Here is a 12,372-nt window from a genome sequence, read left to right on the forward strand (position 1 = left end):
ACTGTTGATTCGTGTTGTCCAGGTGAGTGTTTGGTTGGCCACCCCTAATCATGATGCTTACAGTTCCGAGGCACTGGGCACTGTTGCTGATGTGCCTTAGCCTTTTTAACCATGGAAAGGAGGTCTCGCTTACAGCCTGAAGAACCTTTGTGATCACAGCACAGAGAGAAGGCTACTATGACAAAATAAACTCTAATTTAAGGATCATAGAATCCTAGAATGGCCTGGGTTGGAAGGAACCTTAAAGCCCATCCATTTCCAACCCCCCTGCCATGGGCAGGGACACCTCCCACTGGACCAGGCTGCTCGAGTCCCCATCCAGCCCGGCCTTGAACACTTCCAGGGATGAGACATCCACAACTTCCCTGGGCAACCTGTTCTACTGCCTCACCACTGTCATTGTGAAGAATGTCCTCCTAATGTTGAATCTAAATCTTCCTCTTCCACTTTGAAGCCCTTCTTCCTCATCCTATCACTCCACACGCTCCTAAAAAGTCCCTCCCCAGCTTTCTCGTAGCCCCTTTCAGTACTGGAGGCTGCTGTAAGGTCTCCCTGGAGCCTTCTCCAGGCTGAACAACCCCAACTCTCTCAGCCTGTCCTCATAGCAGAGGTGCTCCAGCGCCTCGATCATCATCGTGGCCCTCGGAGAGGAAGGAGCAGAGCTCTATGGGTCAAAAATATTGGAATATTTTACTACTGAGGGATGCTCTATCGGCTTAATGTGTTAATAGAAGTTTGCCGCTTTATTTATCTTAACGTTTTTTCAGGACTTTTTCTGAGGCTGAAATCTTTGTGTAGTGCAATGGATTTAAATGCCTCAGGCTAAGTGAACCTCACGGTATCCGAGTGCCTTTTGCTTTTGCCAAAGTTTGGGATGTTTATATCTGCAATTTGTTTCTTTAAGAATCTGAGATATAAGGAGTTTTGTGTAAGAAGGGAAACTTCAGGCGCACAGGATTAGAGAGATGGTTTTCCTGAGAGTTGAAACACGGTCTGGATATTCAGATTGGCTGTGACACGCTTATATTGCTTCGCAATGTCTGTAGTGTAAGGTACAATTACACCATTGTGATACCCGCATGCGATCCTCCTGAGGACCAACAAGCTGCTTTTTCACAGGGTCACCTGCGCATTTCCAAAGAGACAACTTGCTTTGTGCCTTTGAATGGAAATACCGTGAACTTTTAAGACTCAATGAGGATTTCCATGCAGCAGCACATCTCGCATGTCTCTCTAAATCTAGACCCTGCACAACCCTTATTGGACTCAGTGTTCTAAGAACAAGACTTTCTGTTCAAGCATTGAGCCTTACGCTTTTAGCCTGCCACAGTGATAAAGCTGTGCCTCCAGGGACACAGATAGGTGAAGTTTAAAAATTGATCTGCTGGATGGAAAAATATATGTCCTAATGTATTTATGTAACAGTTAACCTGAGCAGGGACAAGCCTGCACTGAGCTGCTCTGCACATGCACTGTGGCATTCAGCCTGCCTGGTGCTGCACATCCCATTTGGCAGCAGGATAAGTGCAGCCAGCTTATTGTAATGAGTGAGCCTGCAGGCAGCTCCCACTCAGTACTGGTGATTGCACCATCTGCGTGGCCTTGTCTTATTATCTAAGAGGGCAGCAAAAAGTTCCTACACAAACTTCTTCCTTCTGCTGAAATGAGTAATAGAATTTTTTTCTTCTAAGTAAGCCATATAGTAGCTTCAATGACCGAAAAGGAGCTTCTCTGCATGGATGCGACCTGTGCAGCCAGCCATGGGAGAAATCCATGCAGGGTCCATCTGATGCCACATAAATGAAGGGTTTCCAGCATCTGGGAATGTTAAGATAAGATTATTCTTTCTTATTAAAAGTTACTTTATTAAGCCACTTGTTGTCAAACCTTGCTAAGATCCAGAAACAACCCTACACCATCTCTCACCATACACACGCTTTTCTCCTACCTCTTTTATCCACTGGGACTGTGCTCTGCTTCCACCACAACCAGCAACATTGCTTCTTCTGAGCAGAGGTCAGGGAAGTGCTTCAAAGCTGGAAAATCTCAGCTGTTCTAAGCATGTTGCCTGGCTCGCCTCCCAAAGGTGTTGTATTGCATAACACGGGCACTGCATTTTGCTGTGAGATTTTACTGGTCTAATCCTTTGGGTAGAGCGACGGGTGTCTGTCTGGGGCAGCATGTACAGCTCTATGAGTGCCTCTTCTCTTTAGGCAAGATGAATGTGCAAGCACAAGTGCCTTGTATGTGGAATAAGATAAACAGAACAAATCTGGATATGGAGAAGAAAAGCAAACAACCCCCCAAAGAGTACCTTATAGAAAACAAAGATGCCCAGGTTGGCTGGGTGTGCATCTACTGCAATCCCTTCTTTGCTGGTTTGGAATTACAGTTCTGCACCAGAGCAGAAGAGGCACAGGAATAATTTTTCACATACTAAAGATGTCCCTTTGTGTGATGCACACTTAACATTTTTCATAGTATCTGTTATCTAAAAAAACTGAGCTCTCCACAAAAGTTTTCCAGTTTTTCTAGCTGGGGAAGCTGAGGCACAGAGCAAACTGTGGAAAATGCCACATTTCCTAGTCCCAGCACAACCCTGCCTCACCTTCCGGCTGGTGTCAGAGATACGGTGCCCTGGTACTGTGAAAGATTGACATCTGAACGGATGAAAGGTGAAGGGTCATGTCTGCTCTTTAGAAGCACAAATTTTGACCAAGAAATTCCTCATGGTATGTATGTTTCTGCTCTTTACACACCTTGTCCTGAGAGCTGTCTTGTACACGGTCTTGTCCTGTGGCAGGATTCGCAAGCCTCCTGGTTTTTGTCTTCCCTTCAGTGGCCCTTGAACACAGGGGTACTAATGAGAGAGGGTCTTTGCATAACGCAGCAGGGGAGCCCAGAAATCTCTGAAGAGAATCTTTTTTCCTGTGCTAATAGCAGGCGGATAGAAGTATTACTATATATTCCTTGTGTTTCAGTTCTTAGACATCTCAGTAAGTGCAGGAGTGTTTCTTCTGAGCACAGAAAACACAGGTGATTCTCACCCTTCACTTCAAATGCACCAGTTCTACAGGTGAACAGAAAGAAAACTTGGAGCAAGCAGTAAAAGGCAGTGCACAGAAGTAGTGCGTGACTCCAGGTGACAGTCAAGGTGCTTTTAACTCGCAATACCCTCCATTCATGGCACAGAAGTGGATCTCCAGCTCTGAGTGGGGTAGAGCTGAACTGAAAAGCTGCCAGGGCCAGGATTTGCTCCCCTGCCTTAGGGCACAGAGTACAGTCAATCCACCATTAATAACAATTAGTCACAATCTCCACTCTAGCCTCATCTTCTCAAGAACTGCCGTGTGCAACTAAGCACCGAAGAGGAAAGGGCAAGTGCCTGTTTTTCAGCAGGGCAAGCTTCAGCAGAAGCTTAAAAAAAGCAAAAAGAGCCTTGTCTCTGCGGTGCCCATCTGTGCCTCCTGTGTGCTCCTCCACACAGCAGCTGGGTGAGTTTCTGAGGGAGGAATAAGGAGTGAGATGCTTGGGAAGAGCCATCATGGAGTAGAAAGGATATCCAAGGAAATCTACATTCTTGCTGGGACATCTGAGTAAAAAGCTCAGTATTTGTCTTCCTTCCAATCTTTTTTGGGTGTTTTTCAGTTCAGCAGAAGGTCTCAATGGCAAGGAAACCAGAGTTTGGTTTGTCCCTGCTCTTGCAGGTCTGCTTTCTGGCCACCAAAATAAAGAGGAGAGGGTGCAGTGCGCTAGGCAAATGAAAGTCACTGGGTGGATGAGGGAAGAGGAGCCTTGGACAAGTCAAGCAAAGGAGGAAGCAGGACAGCTATGCTGAATGCAGATATGTGCCCACCAGACCTGTGTCCTTCCTGAGAACAAATATGACAAGCAGGCTGGCCTGCTGTGCACAGCACTGGCCTGTACATGTCTGAAATAAAATGCTGACCCTTACTAGACTGACAACTGCTCGTGCAGGGAGCCAGTCCTCCCACAAACCTGTTGCAGTTCCCTTCAGGCAGTCAGATTTTATGTTTTTATACATACACACACACATACATGTACATATACATAAAAATATGGCTCTGTCAGGTATCATACTGACCAGAAACCTCATCTAAATGAGCTCCTCGCTCTCACTGCCCCGCAGCAAGGCCAGGTTTTTTGTGTCTAGTGCTGTAGGAAAAGTCCTGCTCTGACACTCTTATCCCAGTGCTCACTTGGAAGCACTTAGCCTGTGCACCATGGGGCAGGAGAAAGGCTGGGGCAGTCAGCTGCAGGTGGGGACCCTGTACAGGTGCTGGGATGCTGTCTTAAAGGAATCCCACCAAAAGGCACGTTCAGATGTTACACTCTGCTGCAAGATCTGTTCTCCCAAAACACACACCTCAGTTGTACGATCTGGACCTGCTCTGTGTGCAGCAGAACTAATTCAGCCAGTATTCCTCTGGATTTATGCCCTTTTTTCCTAGTTGCCTCCCACTACTACCATAATATCTTCATTCCCACATAATATCCCATTGTAATATCCTCCTCTGTCTCATGGTGAGGCAGTGAAGGGAAAGAAGATTGGCTCCGTTGTCTTCTCAGTGAGTATTGTCTTATTTATCAATTTTCTTTTGCATGTAGAAACTTAACAGTCTTTCAAATCATTTCCTCTGTCTCAAATATGACTGAAGAAGAGGTGAAAAAATGCTATTGGCCTGACTTCACAAAGAACTTGCCTCATTAGGAAACCTAGCTTGAAAAAATTCCGGTTTCATTTTCCCTTCAAACAATGTAAGCAGGATTCAGGACAGATTAAAAAGAATATAAATAGAAGCAGAAAGCTGAAAGAGGCAGCAGGTGGCTGGAAAGCTGCAGGGGGAAGGGAAAGCAAGAATGCCTGGTCACAAGCCGCAGCAAGGGCCAGTCTGCACAGGTCTGCAGCGCTGGGTGTTTAAGCTGCAGCTGCTTTTGTCTTCAAAGATCTGCTTCCAAATGAAAGGGATATTGTTTGACCATCTCGAATTCTGTGTTTGCTGTCACAAATCTGAAGGGCAAGAGAGATCCACCCATTTCTTTTGCTGCTTTCTTTCTGTGTTTCGTGTCTTACCTGATCCCTGTACTCTATCTGCTTCCAGTTTTACCATTTCAGAGTCAAGCCAAGCATCCGTGTCTGGCGTTTGCACCTCTTCCATTACTCAGTGATGTGAGAAACACTCATTCACTGGTAAAATATTGCAAAGGACAAAGTCTTCAAAGCAAAAATAATAATATTTTTAATTTACAGTTCAGTGCTGAATTAGATGTCCTTCTAAAAAAGGCATACATACCATCTTACAAAAGTAGTGGGTGTATATACTAGTTTTAGTCAAAGAACCATATCAATCTCTCCAAGATTGCTCATTATATTTTTGGAGTATTCAACCATGTCTGGAGACTCCCTTCAGGTTATCATTTGACCTAAGACACCTACATCTTGCTAGACAACTAAACATCATGTCTGGAAATTTTCTGCATATTATCTCTCGATACAAGACAGATTTATATGACAAGATAATTAAACATACAAACCAGCCGCAGCAAAACTTATCAATTAATTCTCACAGCAGCACAGATTTAGTCTGCCAAAGTGTGCTGGTTTGCTGCCTTCTGCCTTCATCTCTCCCAGGTCACACTGCAATGGCTTAAGTCCTGCTGGAGTGTAGGTTTGATGTGTGACAGCAGGTGATAGAAATGTACTTTGGAGTCTGCTTCGAAAATTAAAGAGACTTGGGCTTACATTAAATGAGGCCTCTGGAGTTTCCATTTAGTTTAGTCCCTTAAAGTCAGCAACAGCCTGGAAGGGAAAAAGCCACTGGAAAACTTAAAAGAGAGAAGGTGAATATGTGAAGGGAAATGTTTGGTAATGAAGCTGCTTCTTGGAAGAGTGCATACGCCCAGAAATACCTTGTAGAAAGTTTGAAAGATCACGGGGCAGAAGTCCCCTCCTGAAGTCTGAAGATGAAGACTAGAAGTAAGGGGTGTGCAGCCTGAATTTTGAGAAAAACAGTCCTTTTCTGCTGGTGTGGTAGCGTGGATTTCAGGCTTCCTTATCTTATCTTGCAAGATGTCTGGGATGCCTGTTCCTTTCGCAGCTGGCCCACCTTTAGGTAAACATCCCTACAGACACATATCATTATGGGATATACAAGCTTAGACAATTGTTATAGATCAAGACACAAATTCAAACATTTGCCATTCATCAGTCCTCCTTTAGGAAAGAAAACATTTTTCAAGACACATACCACTATGAGACATGCTATCTTAAAATTTGCCACTTATCAAAAGAAAAAGTGACAGTCATGCGGTCCCACAGGTTATAGGGCAGTGCCCGTAGCTCGGCTGCTGCAAGAACCAAGGGAAATACAAACTCAGCCCAAAAATTTGGGCTGAGATAGGGACACTTGAACCCGACAGAAGCCATTTGCTTTATAACTAGGCACACACAAAAACCGTGTCTGAGACACCATACATACAAAATGTAGAGCCGGGGGAGGGTCTCATTCACAGAGAACGCATTAATGACTCCTACATTATATTTTGTACCCAGCCGTGACCCTCTTACCTGATCTAAACTTGCTTCACACCTTGCGCTGAGGGCAGGCTTGGATGACCACTGGCACAAGGAGAGAGAGGCAGCTTCATGCACTGCCTGTTCTGTCTGAGCCTGCCACCCTCCAGTCCCACCTACGCTCGCAACCATACCATGCAGCTACTGAAGGCAGCTGAGCTGGGCACAGAGTCCTTCTGGGCTGGCATCGTGGGCAGCCCAGGATCCTGGCTTGTGGGAAGTGCCCATGCGCTCTGGCTCGCCTCAGGTGGGGTAAATGTAAATGCTTATGCTTGGAGACTCCTTGAACATCAGGCTGGATGTGGGAAGTGAGGGCCTGGGGAGACACCAGCCCTTGTACCTTGATAAACTGATTGATAATAATACAACCTTGGACCTGAAGCCAAAAGAACAGTACAGAAATGCTCCTCCCGCCAGTCAAATGCTACATAATTTTAAACACTTGTTTAGTTGAATGAGGAAGAGATTCTGCCTAGGCTGGGAGAGGTTTGTAAATCCTTTGTTGGATTTTTCAGATGAGGCTGATATAAATGGGCAGAGTTGTTAGCTGGGTGTCTGGGGAACAGACAACACAAAACAGTTTGATGGAAACAAGTAATGATGCATCACGTAATCCCAGAAGACCACCTCTGCCATGGTCAGAGAAGTCTCTGAAACACGGTAGCTCCTGGGGCTGCCAAATCCATACTAAAATGGACTTGGTGGTCAATAGGAAACCAATCGTCTGTCCTATTTCTCTTTACATTGTAAACTCCCCAAATAAGCCATTTTCCACCTTCCTCTGGTTGCTGTTAACCTGAGCCATGGCACTTTGCCAGGTTCACTGTTTTCTGTCAACAGAATCTCTAATAATTTTTTTCTGAGCAATTTTCAGATCTTCTTTTTTTATCATCAGTCATCTTCAACATTTCTGCAAGTCCAGGGGTTAAAAGTCTTCTAGTCTGCTCCTCGCTATCCTGTCTGCTAATGACTTTGGTCTCACCACATTTTCAGTTTGTTTCTTTCAGAAACAGCTCCCTAAAATTAACAGGTAGAGACAGGGAAGCATGAGGCATCCCACTCCAAATGTAATGAATGGTTTATATCCACACTACTCACAAAGAGTCTAGGAAGGAAATTAAGCTTTAAAGACTTTTTTTGGGACATTATATAAAAAGTTTTACAAAGATTTTTTCAGAAAAATATAAACAGGAATGTAGTATGAAGCTCTCTCCAGCTAACAAGCAGATACAATAGAAATATTACTCAAGAGCCCTTGAAGGGAAGGGGGAAGGAAACCATCAAATCATCCATGCCTCTGTGTGATGATCCCATGCTTAATGATAGGAAATGAGAAGCGAATAAACAGGAAAGAGAAGAAGAAGCTGGCAGGGAAAGTGCAGTAGGGAAAGAACAAGTCACCCAGAGCAACTATTCTGAGAGGCTCTGATAGACATTTTTAACAATAGGAGCAGGAAAATGAGTTTGAAGAGAACCTCATTTCAAGTAAATCTTGGGTCAAATAAGGATAACTAGCAATCCATCAACCCTCTTGAAATGTGGCAAAAGAAAACATTATTGTTTAATGTAATTTTAATGACCCATTTTCATTGTTTCATTGTTTTGTAACTATGCTCCTTTATTACCCACCAGTTGACAAGTTCTTTTTTCCATCCTTACATTTTGTCCAGTTACAAAGCAAACTCTGAGTAATCCGCGATGGGAGAGGGTCTCCCAATCCAATTCTTGCAGTGCTTTGCAGCCCAATACGTTTCTTGAAGATAATCAGAGAACACTAGCATACGTGTCCATTGACGTGCCTTCCACAATTATGGACTTGGTGGCATGGGGACTTCCTTCACTGACTGGCTATAGCCAGGAAAGCAATACTGTGGTATTGTGAGGAGATTAATTGAAACCAAAGCATGAATTCATACTAATGCAGCACCTGTTCCACAGGCTACTGGGTAAGCATTTTTTCTTTTTGGCATTTCTGCTCCTCTTTTCTTTCTCTGAGTCTCACAAGGCTCTCTGTTACAATTTTCTCCAGCCTGTTTCACCGTGACTTTCTCTAGTCATACAGAGGTTGCCACTGATGCGTGCTGATTGACTCATGGATACATTACTGGCAATGATCTGTCCTGTGCTCCAACCTGATCAGCTTCAGACCAAACAATCAGATCAAATCAGCTGGGGTGGAACCTCAGATTTTCTCTGCAGTTGCCAGCCGTGGCTTATTTTACCATCCATCTGCAGCAAGAAGACACCGCTGGTCTCTAGGTAGCTCGCCTTTTCTGCGCAAGGGAGACACTGTGATTCTTCTCCTATTTTCTTCCCACATCCATGCTTACAGTATCATTTGCTATTCCTTCCACCAGCATGATCAGAAGAACCAGTCTTTCCTCTCTACCACAATGTTGAATATTGTTATCAAATCATCTTGTCTCATAACTACTGCAGCTTTTACCATCTCTAACCTTTGCAGCAACCACTTCACTCGCTCCCTTCACTCACTCATAGTTAATCCAAACGAGGCTGCTAGAACATCTTTCTTCACTGATTGGCTTAAAGGTTGTAAACACTTGATTGTGATCTAAAACCTTGATCTCATTTTACAACATAAAAGACACAGAAATGTTTGCCTATTTCACAAAGAAGATAATGTCTTTGTCAAGCTACTATGAATCAGAGGCGTCTTTACATCTGTCATGTATTAATGTATTTACGGATCACTAGATTTAAGTAATTTGCCTTCAGCAATCAAAAAAAATAAAAAAAACCCTGACTGCAGATCTTGCATCCTTGTTGATGTTTAATACAGCTTAGGGAACTCAAAACCAGACGTCTCCAACAATGTTCAGAGAATCATAGAATGGTTTGGATTGGAAGAGACCTTAAAGCTCACCCAGTTCCAACCCCCCCCCCGCCATGGGCAGGAACACCTCCCACTAGATCAGGCTGCCCAAGGCCCCATCCATTCTGTCCCCGAATGCCCTCAGGCATGGGGCAGCCATGACTTCCCTGGGCAACCTGTTCCAGTGCCTCATCACTTTCATCATGAAGAATTCATGTCTAATCTGAATCTTCCCCCTTCCATTCTATAGGCATTTCCCCTTGTCCTATCACTCCACACCTTGTAAATGTCCCTTTCCACCTTTCCTCTAGCCCCCTTAAGTGCTCAAAGGCTGCCTATTACGTGTCCCCAGAGCCTCCTCTGGGCTGAACAACCCCAACTCTCTCAGCCTGTCCTCACAGCAGAGGTGCTCCAGCCCTCTGATCACCTTTGTAGTCCTCCTCTGGACCTGTTCCAACAGTTCCATATCCTTCTTATGTCGGGGACCCATTACTGGGCACTGGGACACAGGGGCAGGACCAGTGGGCACCAGGACATGGGGATGGGACCCATTGCTAGGACACAGGATCACAGGGACAGGACCCACTGCTGGGACACCAGAGGTGGGGGACTGCACCCATTTCCTGGGCACCAGTACAGGGGAAGCAGGACCTGTTGCTGGGACATCAGGACAAGGGGATGGGACCCACTGCCCAGACACAGGGACACAGGGACAGGGCCCATGGCCTGGGCAAGAGGACATGGGGATGGGACCTGTTGCCAGGACACCAAGACATGGGGCTGGGACCCACTACTGGGCACCAGGACATAGGGACGGGACCCACTGCCTGGTCACTAGGACACAGTGGCCAGGCAGTGGTCACTCAGGCACTGCAGGCACCAGGCAGTCTGGCTGCTGGGGGGCAGCAAGTTTGGGAGACTCACACAGAGGTGGCCAAAGCGGGAAACCCATTTTTCTTCATGTTTGTTCACTCTCAAAGAGGCTTTTATCCTCCCTGGGGATGCTCTGTACTTGGGCAGCAAGGGTGCGGGTAAGGGCAGCCGGCAGGGACCCACGCGGAGCCAGCCAAAGTGGGAAACTCATGTATCTTCCAGTTTCTTCACTCTCTAGGAAGCTTTTATCATGCATGGGGATTCTCTGTACTCAGGCAGCAAGCTGCTAGCAGTAGATCAGTCAGATGAAGGCACTAAATACAAAATTAGGCTGCCCCTTGCCCATTGCAGCATCTGCTTGATGGTTTGCATCCCAATTTAGCATCAGTGAGCAGGAGACTGACAGTTCTCTGAACAGGCATGGGTGTGGGCAGGGCACCAGTGGGATGCGAGCCTTGTGTGTTGTCCTGTCCCACCTTGGAGAAGACACGTCTTCCAAGGGAAAACAGAGAAGTTAAGCTGCCGGTGGTCTGCCTCTCTCCACCTCCAGAAACATTTACTCTGTGTGTGTGCAGAGGCATCCTTAGGTGAAGTGAAGGGAGATAAGTGATAGGATGAGAGGAAATGGCTTCAAGTTGCACCAGAGGAGGCTCAGATTAGATGTTAGGAAACATTTCTTCACTGAAAGAGTGGTGAAGCATTGGAACAGGCTGCCCAGTGGAGGGGTGAAGTCTCTATCCCTGGAGGTGTTCAGAAAGCATGTAGATGTGGCACTCCAGGACATGGTTTTGTAGGCACAACAGTGTGGGGCTGATGGTTGGACTGGATAATCTTCATAGAACCATAGAATGGTTTGGGCTGGGAGGGACCTTAAAGATCACCCAGTTCCAATCCCTGCCATGGGCAAGGACACCTCCCACTGGACCAGGTTGCTCAAAGCCTCATCCGACCAGGCCTTGAGCACCCTCATGGCATCCACAGCTTCCCTAGGCAACCTGTGCCAGTGTCTCACCACCCTCATTGTGAAGAATTTCTTCCTAATGTCTAATCTAAATCTTCCCCTTTTTTTAAAGCCATCCCCCACCTCATCCTGTGTTTTCCTCACACCAGCCAGCCTGCTGTGGTTGTTGCTTCTTGATGACTGACCCATCTGTTTGCCTGTTAACTTGTGTCCATGTATCTTGAGTGCATTTTCAGCTTTTCTGTGAGGCCGGGAGCCTACGGCAGAAACACTACTGTTTCACAACGTGCCTGACGTTGCAGGGTTTTGTTCTGTTGCAATATGGGAAAACTGAAGAAGTGACAGCAGAAGAAAGCTGTGAACCTTGGAGAGGGTTGTGTCAGTAAGGCAGGAAGAGAGATAGGAGGTGAAGAGTGGGTGGCTGTGGTGCCCTGTGAGCAAGGCAGAAGACAGGCAGCACTATGGAAGGAAAGCAATAGGAAGTCTGAATGGCCTTCTGAAGCAAGGAGTCGACCGGCAGGGTCAGAAAAGCACCTGGTGGCACTAGCCAGGGAAGCCGCTTAGCTGTGGCTTGGAGCTCCCATTGCAGCTGCCAAATGTCATTAGTGCAGGAGACAAGGAAGAAGAGCAGGCATTTTACATCCTGCTCAATAACCAGCTCCCAGTGTCCAAAATAGCATAAAATTGAAATTTTCTAGTGCTGCCCTGTGATGTGGTGGATGGCTTGGTCCTAACAGGTTCTTTGTGTGCAATCCTTGGTCTTGTCTGAGCAGGACCTAACCTGGCAGCCAGGAGGAAATGGAGTTTGACTTTTGGAAGAGTAAATGTTTTATCGTAGACTGTCTTCTGGTAGTGACCTGAACGAGATTTTTCTCTAAGGGATATTAGAGTTCATTTGCCTCAGCAAATTTAAAGCTGGTGAAAATCATTGGGCTGACAGCTGAGGAGCCTGGCCCTTCCTCTCCCTCTCCAGAAGTGACTGTCAATGAGCAGTACTGTTTTGAGATGCCTCCTGTCACCTCTCAATTTACAGGGCTCGCCACCCTCTAGCTGCCTCTGTCACAGTGGGTTCTGGGGGGCGGCTGCCAGAGCTTCTGCCAGACTCCACAA

This window comes from Phaenicophaeus curvirostris, chromosome 1, assembly GCF_032191515.1.
Source record: "Phaenicophaeus curvirostris isolate KB17595 chromosome 1, BPBGC_Pcur_1.0, whole genome shotgun sequence".
Classification (NCBI taxonomy): Eukaryota; Metazoa; Chordata; class Aves; order Cuculiformes; family Cuculidae; genus Phaenicophaeus; species Phaenicophaeus curvirostris.